A 19,464-nucleotide genomic window follows, 5' to 3' on the forward strand; every position below is an offset into this window, starting at 1 on the left:
GAATACTTTATCATTTTAGTCAACAATGTAAATCTAAATTGGACTCTGGTACTTTTGATAAACTTTGACCATAATTATATGAGAAAGACTACTATCTTCATATATCTTAAGTAGCCACGGCAGCCTAAAGGGAACTCGTGCCTTGGAGAATCCATTCAAATCTGAAAATGTGTTTGGGGGTGGGGGTGGGGTGGATTATGAAGAGGCCACTCAACATTCTTCTGTTCCTGAGATCATTGACTGCATTTTAATTGGAGGCTAATGGCTGCTTGTTTTTAAGAGATTATTAATCCATAAAGAAGGAAGTTCGCCAGAGGACAAATGCAGTTAGGGTTCACAAGTATGGACAGACCATTAGGGCTGGCACAAAGGGGGATGTTTATTTGAGTAATGATGCATATCAGATTGGTTTTTTTTTTTTTTTTGGCCTATCCCCGGGTTCCTATAGAAAAAAAGAGCTGTAATAAAAATAGGTGAAATGAAGGAACTCTATCACCACATGTCAGTTTAAGAAAATAAGAGAAAAATTCAGTTCTATTTTGCAACCTACAACAACATAATTCTGTGGGGTTGGATTTATGGGGAGAACATGTTCCATATCAGCTCAGAATCTATCTATATAAAAGCACTATCTACAACATTAAAAACATGAGAGAAATTCACCTGAATGGCTAGATTGTTTCAGAGTCTGGAGATCAACCTCAGGAGTGACAGAGGATATCACAGTGGTGATGAAAGGTCACCCAGAAGTGGCAGGTAAGACATGGCTGTGATAGAAGAAAATGTAAATTGTGACCTTTGGGGAGGCCATGCAAAACTCTGCTGACCTACCTGAACCTGAATGGAAGGACTTACATGGCACAGGTTTCAGAGACTCAGAGGAGGGGGTCATTCGATATCAGCCTAGTGTGGCCAGGAGTGAGAATAATGTAAGATAGTTTAGACTCTTGAAGAGTACCTCCCTTCTTGAATACTCTGGGGCTTTATGAATTTTGGATAAATTAGTCAAAATAGTTTCCACCACTGTATAAGTGCAAAACTTATCAAGAATAACCACTAAGTACTTTGTTGCACATTGTTACATTTGATCTTCATAACAACTCTTGTAAAATGGATATTAATGTCCTAGTTTCTCAGATGAATCAAAGAGGGTTTAGATAGTTTGTATAGAGAATATCCACTGCACAAATCTATAGCTGATTTCGATGTCTTTGTTTCATTACACCATGGAATCATAGAGAAGGCCAGAAGAAAGTCTTATCACTGTTTGCAAAAATCAATATTTATAATTCCACATACATGCACAGGTAGTACATAAAGGGGAAGGCTATTTTTGCTTAAGAAATAATTGTATTCCCTCCTCTTCATGTTTTCTCATCAAAAACTTGAAATGTGAGAACAGTTAATACAATCTTGGTTGACCCTAAGATCCTTTAGGATTATTTTGTGATTTGACTTTCATGAACAAAGAGCCAGTGAAAAAATACAAAACAAACCGATGAATGTGTAATGGTGCTGACAAGCATCTTGCCTGGCTCCCTACCCTTAGGAGACTGTCATCCCATTTCATTGTCAGTTTATAAACATCATTGCTAAGTGGAAAGCAGAGATAATTCATTCAGTTCACTTAGGAAAACCTTGAACTTCAGGTCACCTAAACTAAATCTGTTTAAATCTCAGAAGTAATGAGGGAGCAAACATAAAATTATAGAAAATTCTAATGCTATTTTCATTGCAGGGAGTTCAGAATTACATTATGCAAGGGAATGTAATTAACTCTACTGAATTCTACCCTAAGTATCATGTTAGAAGTGTAGGATTTATTATTAGCATAAATGGAGCAAAAGCACAGGCCTGAAGTTAAATACCTAGACATTGCCATCAATGACCAATGGGAGAGGAACAATCTTGCAAAGGAATGACAAGTGGTTAAAAGTCAAAGGAAGTGATGAAAGCTGTAATTAAAACCATAAACTGTAAGTAAAAGAGCATGTAAACTACAGATCCATTTAGTCTATGGGTGAAAGAACTCAGAATAATTATCTCAAGCTAAAAGAAGAGCTCTTGCTTTCTTGCAAAGCTCAGACTACAGCAGATAAGGAAACTTCCCAACAGGAGCCAGGAAACCATTCTCTGTCAAGTCTGGCCTGATTCATTTGATTTCTAGTAAGAACTTAAACTTCCTAAATTTCATTTCCCTGCACATGTTGGATGAGACAAATCCTATATCCTTCACAGATATGTGGAAAAGACCCACAAAATAAAATAGTTGAAAACATATTTGGTAGAGAGGCAATATAGTACAACTACATTTTTAATGGAGTAACAAGGCATGGTGGAAAAATGACAAATCTATGGGAAAAGGGGGGGATGCGGAAACCTGTATTTCCAAATTTGTCAGAAAACTAATGTCCACCATGGTCGGTGTCTCAGTATCTCACCATCTATGAAAATATATATATTTTAAATGTTTATTTGTTTATTTTGAAAGACAGAGAAGGGCAGAGAAAGGGAGAGAGAATCCCAAGCAGGCTCCACACTGTCAGTGCAGAGACTGATGCAGGGCTCAGACTCACAAACTGTGAGATCATGACCTGAGGCGAAATCAAGAGTAAGACAATTAACTGACTGAGCACCCAGGGCATCCCACTATTGAAATATTTTTAAACACAATTTTCTACCTTATTCTAGTCAGCTTTCCACTTTAATAATGCCACCAGTTTCATAAGGGAGAATCAAGTGTTTTAAATTATTAATTTCTTTCTGTTTCAAACAAGACCATTGCTACTGTCCTATTTTGAAAAGATAAAAGGAGAACTGCAAGGAAAGAGCTGCAGACTCTCAAAGGGAGTCAAAGCACAAAAGATTTTTAAATAATAATGAAATTAATACTTCTTGAATTTCTTTCTCAAACTTTCATGCCTAGATATTATAATTTACAAAGTAATCCATTTACTTCCTGATTTATTTGTAAATTCTTCCAAATCATTTTCAGGATGTATGGTTGCTTTGACAGTGATCTGAAAGTCACCGATGTTGCCTGCAGATGTATTTTGTTTGGCCTGGATGGTGAATCTTTTCATAAGACAAAAAGTACATTTCTGGTTCCCATGAATCCTGTGGGATTAGAATTAGGCCCTGTCCACATTTAAATTGCCTGCCTGGATTCTCAATGTACTTGAGTTTGAACCTATGGGTATAACTGGAGCCTGAAACCAAAACAGTCCTAAATCAGTATTAACTGAAAGGACCCCAAGTTATAAAGCCCATTAAATCCACATAATATGTTTGGAACAGATCCTTGCCCAATTTCTTAATCTTGAATGTGTCACAACTTCTATTTTATTCTCCAGTTTATTATTTCCAGTCGATGTAACAGGCATTGGGGTAATTTATCATCCTTTGCAAATTAGTCCTTCTAGGGAGTATAAATTTGAACATGGCTAACCGAGCTCTACCCACCCACCCACCCACACACCCACCCACTGGCATGGCCTCTCACACCCTAGGATCCTTCAGGTCTTAGCCTAATTTAAAAGTACCTCTATTTTAGGGTTATACCTTGGTTTTTTGTTTTTTGTTTGTTTGTTTTGTTGTTGTTGTTTTTACATTTTGGAATAACAGTGATTCAAATCTTTTTTTCTGTGACCTCGGGTTTATAGATTTTAAATCCGTGGTTGTAGTACTATTTTACTGCTAAAGCATCCTCTACATAGTTTTTATAGATTACTAAATAATGGGAATAAATTCCTCCTAAAAGTGATGGTCAAAGCTATTGAGATGTTTTGCCTCTTAGAATAACACTTCTTTTCTCTATCTGCAGTCCTCAGACTAATTCAAATGTTTAGGCCAATGAGTTTGTGCTTTTCCTGGCGTTGATTTATAAAAATCTTGGTCTTTAGAGAAATAGAAATCTGCTGGCATAGGCAAAGCATTTCATAACACATCAAGAGAGAGCTAGATTGTACCTTCTGGCAAAGATTATCATGAATGGAAAACACACATGCTCACACATAAAAACACCTTCCCCAATCTAGGCAGAAACAGGAAGGAAAATAGGAGGGGACAAATTAGCACGTAAATATTGGTAGGTCCAGTGTTCTGATTTATTGACAATTCAGAATGCAGAGGAGGGATAAAAGATTTCCAGGCCTGAATAGCGTGAGAGTATTAGGATTTCTGTATTCTGCAGTGTGGTAGATGTGTCATAGAATTCCACTAGAACTACGGAGTCATGGGGACAGGAATAAGAAATATCTTGGTAGCTACCCGTGTCGATTGAAGACCAAGCAGCAGATAGTGGACATCTCCCCAGATGCAGAAGAGGAACTAGCCCCTCCCACAAAAGTCTTGGTACTATGGAAGCTCCCTCCCAAAATATTTAGTCCAAACCTAGGAAGAAACAGGTTGCCTTGGCTAAGAATGAGTTTATGTACATCTGAGTTGTTACAAAGTTTCATATCTAGAATATGATTAATAAAGTAAAAATATTTATTATTATGTATGGTTAATCATATTCTAGATGTGAAAATCTCTGTTCCCCCCCACCAAAAAAAAATCCAATTCAGATATGCACAGTAGAGTTAAGTAGTTATTTCTGCTTTCTAGTTACAGCTGTATCACTGACTTCCAACATACTATAGAAGCTAATTCACATATGAAAATAGTATTAAACAGGAATATAATACCATTTTCAATATTCTTCAAGTACTGGAGGTAAGGACTGGAAGCTAGCAGTAGGCAATATATAACAGGTTAATGAAGTTAGAATGATCTAAGACCTGTAGGTATTAAATGTAAAGTATAGTATTATTAGGTTTGAACATTTAACCAACACTAAATCTTGAGAGTGCATCTCTCACTATTATCATACACATGGAGTGAAAACATTTGGGTCCACTTATTCTTTGCAAATGAGGTGCTTTGCTTCTTGACTTCCAAAATCTTTAAGCAATCTATTTCTTATAACATGAATCAAAGGTTTATTCAATGTCTTCTGAACCATCTGGGTGAGTTAAGGGTAAAAGAATCTAAAATGTACGTATTCATTTCATTTAAAATACACATGGGCTTATAAACCAATTGAAAATTACTTGGCATGAACGTAGAGGAACTTGGCAGAAAATATTTCCCTGAGCCCAACACTTTTGACTAAGTCCAAACGCAATAAAAAAAAATGTGCACATCTTTGGTCCTGAATTGGCAAAATAGGAAAATAATAATTAAAAGAAAATGCACTGAAATAAATTTGAAATAGGTATCTTTTCAAATGAAATGTAGCTTATTGGATAGGCTTATGTGTCTTTTTTCTATAATAGTGCATCTTAACCTTTCAGGAATAATCTACTGGCATCTGACCATATCTGAATGACTTTCATATGCCTTTGTGAATCAAGTATTTCTTCCTATCATCATTCTATGATTGGGCTGTTGAACCTTAAAGTGGTGCTAGGTGCACTTTTTCTTCCTATGTGCATACATGTGTAAGTGTGCATGAACATATACATTCGTGCACACATATAGACACAAGTGTATATACATGCCTAAAAATGAAAATAGTACTTCTCTCTGATAAATAAAAATGACTCTCTGTATTTGTCCTTTTGAATATTATGATTGCATATATATATATATATATATATATATATATATATACACACACACACACACACACACGCAGTATGCTTCTAGTCTGCTGACAGAGCAGCTAACACAATTTCTAAAAATGTTTCCTTTCAACAAGGGTTGCCAGATAAAATGCAGGATGCACAACTAAATTTGAATTTCAGATAAACAGAAAATAATTTCTTTACATGTAAGTATGTCTCATGCAATATTTGGGGCATGCTTATATACAAAAAAAATTCATTCTTTATCTGAAATTCAAATTTAACTAAAGGTCCCATCTTTCTTTCTAAATGTGAAAATTCTACTCCCAACACCGCTTAATGAATATAGGCAGGAAAGAACATACTTCAATGAGTAGGTAGTTCCCAAGCTCCTACTACGTGGTCCCACTGCCTTCAGGGCTACAGGAACTCAAGGATCTCTCCAGGTGACTACATTCCAGTCAGGGGAACATAAGACAAACGTCAAGAATCGAGTGTAGGTTAACTGCTAAATTATGTCAACTATCTATAAGTGATCTGTTTGCAGGTGAACAAATTAACGGGATTTACTGAACTTAAAGAAGTGTTCACGATTGAGAAGCTAGCTCTTTGAAGGAAATGAAGGTACATTTCAGAGAAGAGGAACAAAGTTGAAAGCCTAGAGGAGAGAGTAGCATTGCAGTTGCTCAAAATGGAATTAATATTCAAAGCGGCTTAAATTAAAATCTGAAAAAAATATACATGTATGTATATATGTATGCAATGTCAATACTCTTTCCATTCATTTGTAAAAGGTGTTGCTGTACCTCAAAAACATAGTCACAGTCCTCCAAGCCTTGTCATCCTTGACTTAGCAATACTTACCTAGAACTGGATTTGAGGTAATCAAGAGTATTCTCTATGTATTCCTAGCACTGAGGACAATGCCTGGGCACAGTGTTCAATACGTGTAGAACAAATGAGAAAACAGAGGAGAAAGGGAGGGTATAAGGGAAGAAGAAATAATTCTTCAAGGCAGGCTGATAATATGAGTTCTAAAATTAAACTATTATTTTAACTGATACATTTATTTATATTTTTAAGGAAGGAAAGGTGGGAATTGAATTGCAAAGATGCCAACGTTACACAAGCAGGAATTCTACCCTTTTTCATTCTTTCGTTTTGGAGAATGTAACTTTAAATAGAAACAATAATGCAGGCATTTCAAAAATAATAAGTTTCCAGGGAGGCAATTCTCTGCAAATAACTCCTCAGAAATCGCTCTTCCACCATAAACAAAAAGTAAAAATTAAATAAATGTGTTTAGAGATTAGAGACTAGTTATTATGAAGTATTTAGAAGCACAATTTCTAGGCATTTCAAAATATAAGCACCATAGGGTAAATGACTGTGAAATTTTCATTGAAGATTCTTGAAATTCACATGGATCTGTGTTTGCCTTCTAAGAGATAGCTTGTTGTGGTGTATTGATGTCAGCCTCAAGTCTAAAGGTCACTGCTGTCGCTGACAAGATACAACGTCTCACTGTCAGTCAGTGAATTTTTCCATTAGGATGAAGGGGATTTGAATATTTTTCCTGCTTTGTGGGTTTTCAATCTCAAAATCATTATTTTACCATATACACATATTTTTAAAGATGAATATTGCTTTCCTTCCTTTTCCTCTTGATTTCTATCAGGTTATTAGCAACTCCCTTCAGTACTGGTACCAGTTAGATATAGCCAGGAGGAGATATCTCTTGCTACTGATCCACCATGTGTATTTTTCATACATATAGAATACTGTTAGGAAATAAGATGCGAGGACTGTACATCTTGCAGTGTCAAAAGGTTTCTGGCTATGGCTTCCAAACATAGAAGTTGACTGCTTTTGCCCTACATTAAAAATTTGAAAAAAGCTCCTTAGTAGGCATTTCTACAGGTATGACTAAATAAAGTAGAATAGCAAATCCGGTGATTTCAGAGCCTAAAAATTCTGTGGGAAACAAAGGACTCTATCTCCTATTACCTAGGCCAATGCCTACTCGTTTCACCATCTGGAGGCACAGAACTAAATCCATGTTACACAAAGATAAGTGTTACATAGATCTCTTTTCATTTTGGGTAATGATTTTATAGGATTTTTTTTTAAGTCAAGCAATACGAAGTGCATAAGAATAGTATTTTAAAAATCCACTAGATCTTGTCCTCAAGAGAGAAAATGAGATAGCAGTATTCTTTTATTGTTATGCATGTATACTGAAAAATAATTTATAGATCAATAAAATTTATTTACTTAAAATGAAGTCAGATCCATGTACTTTATTAAAAAGTATTGCTTTCAGTGTTTCTGGCATTTTTTAGGATAAAAAGGAATCGGAAAGAAACTGAAGTTTCAGATAAATGTTTCCTTGTTTGAAAAACAAAAAAGACTCTAATTCCTAAAATATTCCTTTTAAGTTAAGAAGAAAAGACTATAATGGACAATATAAAGCTGGACTCATTCTATTTTTTCTCTCTAAATTTCAATCTTATGTCATCAAAATGCCTTCCTACCAGAAAGGATGAGAAATCCGCACTCTCAGATTTTTTCTTTCCTTCTACCTTTCTGCTTTAAAATGGTATATTTTTATTGTTTTTATTTATCAAAGTCCATAACACTTGCATTCTTTTTTGTAGGCATAAGGTTCTCAGTTGTTTGGCTCAGTTTTACATCTGAATGAACATTCAATAATATCAGTTAATTTTTCCAACTCTGTGCTCTATTCCTGATTTTTACATTTTACTCATCTCTTGGTTTGCTAGATTGAGACAGACAGGTTTTCAAGAGGAACTTGAGGGTTTGCCTTGGGTCTGGTAATAACTGTCCTCTGCCTTTATGTATATGTATATGACCTTTGAACTTGGATTACCAATTGGTCTTTTCTTGAATATTTTCTCCTTGGAATTTTGTTGATATTGCTTCATTTTTTTTCTGATCTTAAATCTCACTGTGGAAAGTCTGAGGCAAACTTGATTTTTCCTTTTTCATTCTCTGGTTTACTTGTCTGTGTGCATGAAAATTTCTTTAGTCATTTTGAAATTCAATGACTAAACTAGAGCATGTCTCAAAGTGCACTACTTTGTATCAATTTTTCATAGAACATGATGTGACCTTTTACATTTCCAAGATCAGTTCTTTATTCCATAGCAAGATTTTTCCTACTGTATCTGTGGACATGTTTTTACTGTTCCATTTGTTGAGTATTTGACTGCAAAAATAGCACTTAGACTTATGATAGGAAACATTCTTTCTGTCCTTCTTCCTTTTTCAATACCTTTGTCTTGTTTTTTTTACCTTATGCAATCAAAATAATAATCTCATGACTTTCGTCTGTGGCAATTGAGTTTCATCCTCAAGTTTTCTGATCCTGTTTATCCCCCCAATTATTTGTTCACTTATCGGTGTTGATTTGTTCAATTTGCTTCCATGGCTCAAAAGTCTCATTCTTTATTAATGTACATCTCAATTCTTATTCTACTGAATTAAGTCTTTCTTAAATTCTTCTAAGGTGGGAAAAACTCCCAGGGAGGTTTTTTGTTTGTTTTGTTTTGTTTTGTTTTTAGTATTTTTTTCCTTACTTGAGTTTATAAACGTATATGATTATTTCTTTGTCTTTGCCTGCCAGATTTTCCCTCCCTACCTTCCTACTTTCCCTCCTTCCCTCCCTCCTTCCCTCCTCCTTTACCTCATTCCTTCCTCCATCCCTCCCTCCCTCCCTCTCTCTCTCTCCCTTCTTTCCTTCTCTTTCATAATATGTGTTCATAGTGGTCATGCAATTATGAACACACCTAGGGCTGGGAATAATTTATGTTAGAGAACTTGAAATATTTGCTGTCTAGTTACAATTTTAAACTGCATTAAGTTTCACTTCATAGGTGACTGTGCCCAATTCCCAAGGTTGAGCGAATCACTCAAGCTTCACATCACTTCTAATTTTACTGTGGATCTATTAAAAATGCAAATACTGTTGGGTTTTCCCATTTCTGCTAAGATCTTCAGATTCTATTTTATGTTAAAAGACTTCTGTATTCATTCCCTCTGTCTCTTTCTCTCCTTCATTCTCTCCCTCAATCCTCCTGCTCCCTATCTACACATCCATTCTTCCTAAACTGTGGCAGATTAGTAATAATTTATTGGATTATTTTGATGCATCATGTTCCCTCTACTATTTTGGATAGCCAGGTAAGACAGTCCATTAAGGCTTTCCAGAATGGTATGATACTGTCTTTGACTTTCATGTTTCTAGAGTTTATGGCATAAGTTTGAACTCCATACTTGCTGTTCGTGAATTTTTTTGTGCATATCCTAATTACGTGCGTATGTGTATATGTGTGTGTATTTCACTGGATTTTGTTTGAGGACTTCAAGAATACAGTGTCACTCATTCTGCCATCTTTAAACAAATTATTATTTTAAGATTTCCTGAATAGTATGAAATTATTACATTAATTTCTGAGTCTTCAAAATCCATAAATTAACTTTTTCATACAACTACAGCAAAATTAAAATTTAGAAAAACAGTGTAATGCTATGGATGATTTTTTTCTTCTGAAATGACATTGCTGCTCAAAAATGTGAATGTTACACTGACTGCTTCGTCATAAGTTCTTTGATTTTGATGAGCTGATACTGTCTAGGTTCAGGGGATGGCTTGATGCTCCCACTCCTTTTTTCTGTTTAAACTATGGCTTTTCTTTGATGTGAACATATGTGTTAGGCCCCCTCCCTTATTTGTGCCCTTATTCATTCATTATTTTATAAGTTTGACGTCCCAGAGACTATGAACACTGAACTCAGTTGGCACTCTTTATTGTAATGTGGTCTCAGGTAAGAATTAAGGGAATTATTTTTTTTTAATTTTGTTGAAATGGAAACATGACACTCCAAAAATTATACAGGCTCCTCACATACAACAGAGAAGATGGGTACCAATAACTTTCTTTAGTTCTTTTACCTCTAGAGCTATGTAAGGTAAGGTATCAAGGCAGGTTGGTCAATAGGCAGTTCATCCGAGTTGGGATGCTCCAGTGTCTTCATAACTTCCATTTGGAAATATGTGCTATATAAGTCAAGTGCTGATGATGAAAAGAAAAAAAAAGTAGCTATACATTGACACTCAGCCCACACACAAGTTTAAGACTTTCGTATCCTAAGGCATATTCTAAAGCATTTCAACTTATGTGTATATTTTCTTTTTAAAGTCCTGGATCCTTTAAATTTGTTGTCCCAGTGTTTTCATTTTTCAGATCTGTATGATCAGCAACATCTTTGCTCTGTAAGGGGAAAGCGAAATCCCGTTGCACTAGTGTCATTTTTGATATAGTTCTTAAAAATAAGGGGGGGAAAAGGAAAGACAGGAAGAAGGAAGGAAGGAAAGTATCAAGGATGAAATTATGCCCTTGTTGAGCCTCTAATTTTCCTATGAATGAATTGTAAAGTAAGCAAGGGATGAGGGGAAAGTGCCATATGTTCTTTTTCCAGCGGAATGTGTCTTAACAACAGATCAGAAGTCACCTTTAAATGCTGACTGCAAAGAAACCTTCAGTTGCTTATTCTGCAGAGGCAATTTTTGCCTTCTTTTTGCTGAGCTGCCAAAAGGAGAATATCTAAAAATAATTATTTCTGCCAGTTGAGTAATTAATGATGGTCTTACCAAATGACAATTTTATTGAATGGCATTAGACAAGATGGATTAGATTTTTATTAAATGGTATTTCAATGTTTCAAGGACTCCATGAATGCCTCATGAAGAGTGTTCATGCTAAATCAGGGAAAGGTGTTTTTACTTTTCATGTTAACAACAAATGTGTGGTAAATACAATTACTTTTCTTTCAAAAGCAACAAGTTAATCTGTATTACCTCACTGTGCTATTATTACTTACATCATGCCTAAAATTATTAGAGAATACAAATTAATGGCTTTTTATTTTTGCCAACAGACCTAAACCAGTAGTTCTTTAGCTTTTTATGTAAACTCTTCTAGGGATCTGTGTCCTTGCCCTTTTCACCATTTCCCTTGCTTCCAACAGACTTGCCCCATGATAAAGAGTATAGGCGTTTTGTTTCTCAGCATACTGATTTGCCTGGCTCCCTTTTTCTACCATATTCACTGCTGAAAACACAAGAAAAGAAACAAACATGGGAAGAATCTGTAAATATCCTTCAAGGAGGCTAAGGGACAGTGGTTAAATAGATCTATGACAATAAACTGATGCTATTTTAGCAAAACATCTGCCACCTTCTAGAAGTCAGCCGTTGCCTTTTTCTCTCTCTGATCTCACATCACCTACCCTGGAAACTCTCTCAACCTAGTAATTTCTCAATGCTGGAGTGCTACAGGGCTCAGTCTTAGGCCCTCGCCTTGTTCTCTTAGTGATCTCACTGAATCCCATGTCTTTAAAATACCATCGATGTGCTGACAATCAAATTGTATACGTACAGTCCAGAGCTCTATCCAAATGCCAGTCTAGTTACATACTCTGCAGGCTACTTAACATCTCTACTTGAATGTCTAATAAACCTTTAAAAACTTACAATCTCTAAAAATGAACTGATTTTTCCTGACACATCTGTGCTATGTGCTGATTTTCACATCCCAGTTAATGGCAAAGATAATAATGATATGTTTAAATAAAAATGTTAATGTCATTTTGTTTCTTTCTCTTACACCACACAGTCTGTGAGTAAGTCATGCCAGCTCTATTGAAAAAATATATACAATCCAACCATTTTTCACCATAGCCATTAATACCACTCTGGTTTGGGTCACCCTCATATTTCACCTGGAATACTGCAATTATTTAATAATTGATTTATTTCTTTCAGCCCATGGCCTTTCTACTACAATCTATACTCAGTACAGAGGCCAGAATGATCCATTTGAAATGTAAGCCAGATAATGTCACTTCTCTACTTAATGCCCTGTGATAGCTCGACATTTTACTCCGAATAAGTCATTAAAGTCCAATTTAATTGACTTTCTTCTGTGACCATCCTGCTTTTTCTCACATTCTCACATGCTCCACATCAGTCACACTGAATTCTTACTTTTTCTTAAACCCAGAAAGAATGTTCCCATCTTGCTGTTTCTTTTATCTGTAACACTAATCTCCTCAATATTCTCTCGGCTCTCTCCCCACCCCTGTCCAGTTCTTTAAATCCTTCTTTATCATCTTTTCCATGAAGCCTGCCATGACCTTACCATGCAACATTGCATTCTCTTTCCATTTCCACCTGCAGGACACTGTTCTCTTCTCTGTTTTTCTTTTTATTCATCTTCTAACATACAGCACATTTTACTTCTTATTTTTGGTATCTATTTTCTACATCTCCTATTAGAATGTATGCTCCTTGAAAGCAGTGAAATCTGTTTTGGTTACTGAGCAGTGATAGCCATTTTCACCAATCAGCCTGTTCTCTAGACAGGCATCCTGGCCAGCCAGGGCTCTTCCTTTCACCTGAAAGTGAGCTTATCTGAATATAGATTCAATTGACCCAGTGAATAAGACTATCATATGAGAGCCCTTGCTGGACTGATATTTCTGCTAATCCACTTAGGGATAAATTTCCACATCACAGTGTTATGAAGAGTATTGGGGAAGTTTGGGCATCAAACATGATTAATCATATCATTACATTTCCTAATGTGGGAGGGAATACCCTTTAGTAACAGTGCATGATTCCAGTATGCAGTTATATATTATGCTAATTTTTCACTTATAATTTTTTTTTAATTTTAGAGGCACAGAGAGCACATGCATGTGAGTAGGGGAGAGAGGCAGGGGGAGAGTATCTTAAGCAGGCTCCATGCTCGGTGCAGATCCTAATGTGGGGCTCAATCCCACAACCTTGGGATGATTACCTGAGCCATAATTGAGAGTCAGATGCTCAACCAACTGAGCCACTCAGGCACCCCTGCACATTTTATAGTGATGTTCATGTGTATGATTCATACACAAAAATGGTGTCATTTGATTTTAACTGTAATCTCTATGTTTTTACTATTACCATAAGTATATTTACTTTTTTGACAAAATATTTTAAAAATTAATGGTGAATTCAGGCTGCTTATACACAGAGATACAGAATGAAATGAGCAGCAGCTGAAAATCCTATCTTATTCAAGACTACACTAATGACATAAGTTTTTTTCTTGAAAACTTGGGATTTCAAAGCATAGCTCACAATATTGCAGAATGCTATTTGGCAAGTAGAATTTCTACAGAATTGGAAACTTCAGAAATTCTAACAATGCACTAATTTTAGTTTTTGAGTACTAAAATTTATGCTCACTGTTTACTAGGAAGTAGCCTTAATCTTTCACAAAATGAAAATCTTTGGAATTATATCATTGTAGTGTAAGAACTAAATAAGGAATTGTGTTTGAAATTGGTCTGTAACACATCTGAAAGGGCCTGAAGATATGAAAATCAATGTCTTAAGAAGTTCCAGCTTCTTTCCAGCTGACACAGTCATTGGTTGTCAGTCACAAGTATAAAAAATCCTACCAGCAGTGTTGGTTCACATCAAGCTGGTATGAAGGAAAACTAGTCCGCATGTTTACACATTTTCACTTTCTGTCACCTCACCCGTTCAACTTCTTCCAGAACTCTGGCCCTCTGTGACCACATGATGGTTGAGAACTAGGACTGTAGGATTTTGTGGAAGAAAAGCTTAAAAGTGGGCTGATAAGAGTAGCTTTATATTTCTTATCTACTTTGGGGAAAATCCCCAATAAGGCAGGATAAGAGTTACTTGTCCCATTCTACAGAAGAGGAAATATATTTGGAAAGAGTAGATGACCCAAAGTTGCTAAGCCGGCAATAAGTAAAGCCATGACACAGAATTGATATCGAGTCTTTCTATTTGTAAAGCCAAGGCACAGAACTTACAACCCAAGGCTTTCTATTCTGCCATAAAATTAGAAAGTTGGACTAGATGATTTATCAAGTCTCTCTGTGCTAATAAGTCATGGTTCTCTCATTCTAATCATGGAGAGATGAAGGACTGCATGGTGTGAAAAGATGGCTAAATATTGATGGTGTCAAAAATTGAAGGACTTTCACATGTTTATATAACCCATTGACCCAAGTAGTAGTTTCTACTGAGAGTTGATTGGAGTTCTGTATTTGTTACACACATCATTTAATTAATTCCTTTGTATCTACTGACAAACAGATCAAAAGCTTTTATTAATTTTGCTTTTTTTTTTCCTGGAGATATTAGAGCTAAAGGATAGAGCCTTTCTAAAGGAGAATACAAATTACATTAAATGATTTCTGAATAAAAACCCAGTTGTTTATAGTAGGATATTCAGTCAACAGTAGACTACTTATTGCCCTTGTTTGTTTCATAATTTTCATGTTTCACTGATTTTTTCCTCCAATAGACTGCTTTTTTAAAAAATGTTTTATTTATTTTTGAGAGACAGCGGGTGGGGCAGAGCGAGAGGGGGACAGAGGATCCAAAGCAGGCTCCGCACTGACAGCAGAGAGCCAGATGCGAGGTTCAAACTCACCAACCAGGAGATCATGACTTGAGCTGAAGTCAGACACTTAACTGACTGAGCCACCAGGAACCCTATCTTCCAATAGACTGCCTTAAGTGATCATCCCTAGCTAAAAGGGGAGTAAAAAGAAAAAACAATAAAAACATCAAGGTCAGAATGAATCCATTGTCTCTACTCCCCAAACAGTATTATGGTGCATTTGTAAAAGCAATAAACATCAATATTTAAAGATCATATTTCAAAGATCAGATGGTTTGAACTCATCATGTTTTACATAAAAGAAAACCTCATTGGTCAGTGAAGTTAAATATCAGATCTGGAATCCAGGATTTTCTGAGTCCCGGATGAATTTGCTTTTTAGATTATTATTGTGATTTTTTTCAACAAATGAAGGGAAAATTTAGTATTCACAATATTTTATTTGTTAGGAAATTATAATATATCCCTTTGTGGGAAAGCTTATCAATATTACAAATATTACATCCCCTTTGAACTAATTAAGACATCCACACAGCTTACTCCATTGACTTACAACTAAAGGGATATAAAAAAGAAGATGACAACCAAGGACCATTAATTTTTCCTTTTCCTTCACTGGTAACTGCTCATTTAATGAAAATATTTAGTTTAAAAGCAAGATAAAACAAAAACCTTGTATGGCAGTAAGTTAAATAAGCATGTACTTTCTTTGAACCCAAGCAGAATGTTTTATTCATTGTATCAGAGTTCTAAATACCTGCCAATTATGTTAGGGTAGCACTAGACAATTTCATGGCTATTAGCCAAACTCTGTGCAACTTAATATATACATGGCCTGCTTTATATTTAAAAGGTTGGGTTCAAATAAGGTTGAAATTTTATTTGGATTACAAATTTTCATATTTTTATTTCTATCAATATTAAGTAGATAGTCTTTCCATTTCATATTTGAAATTTGCAATTGCTTTCAGCATTCCCACATGTTAAGAGAAAGTTAACGTGTATGTATTATTGTTGAATCACTATATTGTACACCAGAAACTAATATAACACTGTGTGTTACTAACTGGAATTAAAATAAAAACTTAAAAACAACAACAATAATAACAAAATTAATATGTATCCTCATGGTATTTTTAGGGTCCTTTATTAAAACTAAATTACACTTTCTTTGGTTAAATAATCTGACAATCATATTTATGATAAAATGAATGGAAAGATATATCTATATTTATGAATAGTGGAAACACAATTATATGTACTCAATAGCATGACATAGGAAATAGATTGCTTATTTAAAATGCACTGATAATTCAAAACTATGATTTTTAGGGAACTGCCTGTCATATAGTGAACACTCAGCAAATTGTTAACTACTCTCTTTATGTGTCAGGATTCCCAACCAGTCAACTTTCCAAACACATTAATTTCTAAGGAATTACACTAGATGAACTTCACTTCCATTTTTCTCATTTCCTGTGATCACTGTAAAAGAGAGAGCTAAGTAGACATAAAAAGCACAGGGTCATTAAAAGGCTTACACATTCATTACATAGGCAGGTTGACAGATATTGCTTCTTCCCAAACAAGGTTTGACCACTACCCAGTCAGACTGATAGTTTCAGCTTATACCTCAGTTTCCTTGATATTATGGCTAGTAGTAGAGTGTAGCTAGTGTGGTTGGATCTGTTTCATTGGTATGGCCTTAAACTTCATCAGAACAATATACATATGTTAAAATTTTGCATATCCCAAACTGTAGTACAACTCTTGATAGATTTTTTTCTGACATTCAAAATACTTTGTGCACTGAATTTAATGGTTTTTAAATAAAAAGCTGGGGGCAGGGGAGTTCTATAGTTTTTAGTAGCAAGTTGATACAGGTTTGTTTAGGTTAGTTTTGTTTTTCCTTCTTTTAGAGTAGAAAAATATCCCGTAGCACATGCAAATATCAGCAAACAAAGTATTGATTTCTCTTTGGAATAAATAGAGCTTTCTCATGTTTTGAGGAGTTTTCACTTCATCAGCAGCAGCAACCTCTGCTTTATATGTGCCTTCAAAATACAGTGTCTTTCCTCAGTACAGTGGACCAAACTGATAAGAATACACATTTCCAATTCCTACCACTCATAATGCCAAGTATAGATTTCACATAATATTAATACTTAACAAAGGTTTAAAAAACAAAAAAAATTAAATTGCCAAGTAACAAAACAGAGGGAACATCAAGGTAGAATAATTACCATCTATGAGGAACTATGAGCGAAGGGTGTTAAATGCAAATCTACCGGTTGGGACCAGGTCTTTAATGTATATGGGGACAAACACAGAGCTTTGTATCCAAGAGGTAGCATACTGTACTTGAGCTTCTATACAAAATATAGCTTATTGAAAAGCTACCCAATAAATGAAAAGATGATGAGAAAATCTCCAATTTTCAGCCTACAGAAGCTACCAGGAAGCTTCCTGTCTAGCTGATACTAACAGTGGAGGAATGTGATAAGGATTAAAATTCGCATAACTATATCATGAGCTGAGGTCAAGTCCAAATTCACACTCCTCACAAGATGTAGGAACCCAATCAAAAATTATAATTCATGTTTATTTAATATTAAAATACTAATTATGGTTAAATAATACAATTAAAAAGATATCACTGTGGTCCTATTAGAAGCAAACAACCTAAGACTCAAGGAATATCACTCTCTCCACTGACAGACATTATATAAACCCAGCTGGAAAAAAAGTCCCCAATAAAAAATTATATACCACTTGAGGAAACACAACTTGCTTATTCAGTTGGATATTTTATCTTTTGAATATTCCCCATTTTGCTTTTCCTAATCAAAACATCTCAAAGATTTTGCATAATGGTGGACAAATTTAAATATCTACTTTGCTGAATAGAGGTACAAAACAAAATTTACAAAATGCATCCCTGAGAAACTACAATGGCTAAAATTTACTTTATAATAACAGTTAAAGGCATGATTAATTTAATTAATTATGCCTGACCTCATTCCCAAAGCAGATATGCAGTAAACATAATGATCTCTAGAGTACTGTTTTTATCTTTTATCAAAAACTTTAAAGAACTTAAAAGGAGTTTTACAATTAGCCCATGACTGTATTTAAAATACTATAGTTTGTCACCAAATAAAACATACTTTGAAACTGATCATTTCTATTGAAATGATCACATTAAGAATATCTGTATTCAGACTCTCTGCTCTTCCTCCATTGGACAGACAGCCACATATTCTGGTGCAGTGCCCACCCCCCCCCCCCCCCCCGCCTCCCTGGCATATTCAATGACACAGTCAAGGCTGAGAATCAGAAACTTGTCATCAATGGAAAGCCCATTTCCATTTTCCAAGAGTGGGGTCTCTCCAATATTAAATAGGGTAATGCTTGTGCTATGTTGTGGAATCCACTGGGGTCTTCACCACCATGGAGAAGGCTGGGGCTCACATGAAGGGTGACACCAAGAAGGTCATTATCTCTGCCCCTTCTGTTGATGTCTCCATGTTTGTGATGAGTGTGAACCATGAGAAATACGACAACTCCTTCAAGATTGTCAGCAATGCCTCCTGCACCACCAAATGCTTGGCCCCTCTAGTCAAAGTCATCCATGACAACTTTGGCATCATGGAAGAACTCATGACCACAGTCCGTGCTACCATTGCCATCCAGAAGACCATGGACAGGCCCTCTGGGAAGCTGTGGCGTAGGGATATGCTCAGAATATCATCCCTGCTTCTGCTGGCACTGCCTAGACGATAGGTGAAGTCATCCCTGAGCTAAATGGGAAGCTCACTGGCATGGCCTTCTTTAATCCAACCCACAAAATTTCAGTTGTGAATTTGCTCTGCCACCTAGAGAAGGCTGCCAAATATGATGATGTCAGCAAGGTGGAGAAGCAGGCATCAGAGGGCCCACTCAAGGGCATCCTAGGCTTCACGAGGACCAGGTCGTCTCCTGTGACTTTAACAGTAGTACCATTCCTCCATCTTCAATGCTGAGGCTAGCATTGCCCTCAGTGATCAATTTTTAAAGCTTATTCCCTGGTATGGCAATGAAATTGGCTACAGCAACCAGGTGGTGGAGCTTATTGTCCACATGGCCTCCAAGGAGTAAGAGCCCCTTGAATTACCAGCCCCTGTGAGAACAGGAGGAAGAGAGAGGCCCCCAGCTGCTGGGGAGTCCTTGCCCCAACTCATCTCCTGAACACACTGAAAGTCTCCTAACCTCTACATAGTTTCCATCCCAGAGCCCCTAAAGAAGGAGAGGGTTTGGGGGAACCTGACCTTATTATGTTGTATCAAAAAAGTATACCCTTCCAAAAT

General features: G+C 35.8%; 1 pseudogene; it reads left to right on the plus strand.

The window, feature by feature from the left end:
- The first annotated feature begins 667 nt into the window (after positions 1 to 667).
- On the plus strand, positions 668 to 19,255 carry LOC122220726 (annotated as a pseudogene).
- Positions 19,256 to 19,464: the final 209 nt, after the last annotated feature.

The sequence above is a fragment of the Panthera leo genome, chromosome B2 (genome assembly GCF_018350215.1).
Source record: "Panthera leo isolate Ple1 chromosome B2, P.leo_Ple1_pat1.1, whole genome shotgun sequence".
NCBI classification, from domain to species: domain Eukaryota; kingdom Metazoa; phylum Chordata; class Mammalia; order Carnivora; family Felidae; genus Panthera; species Panthera leo.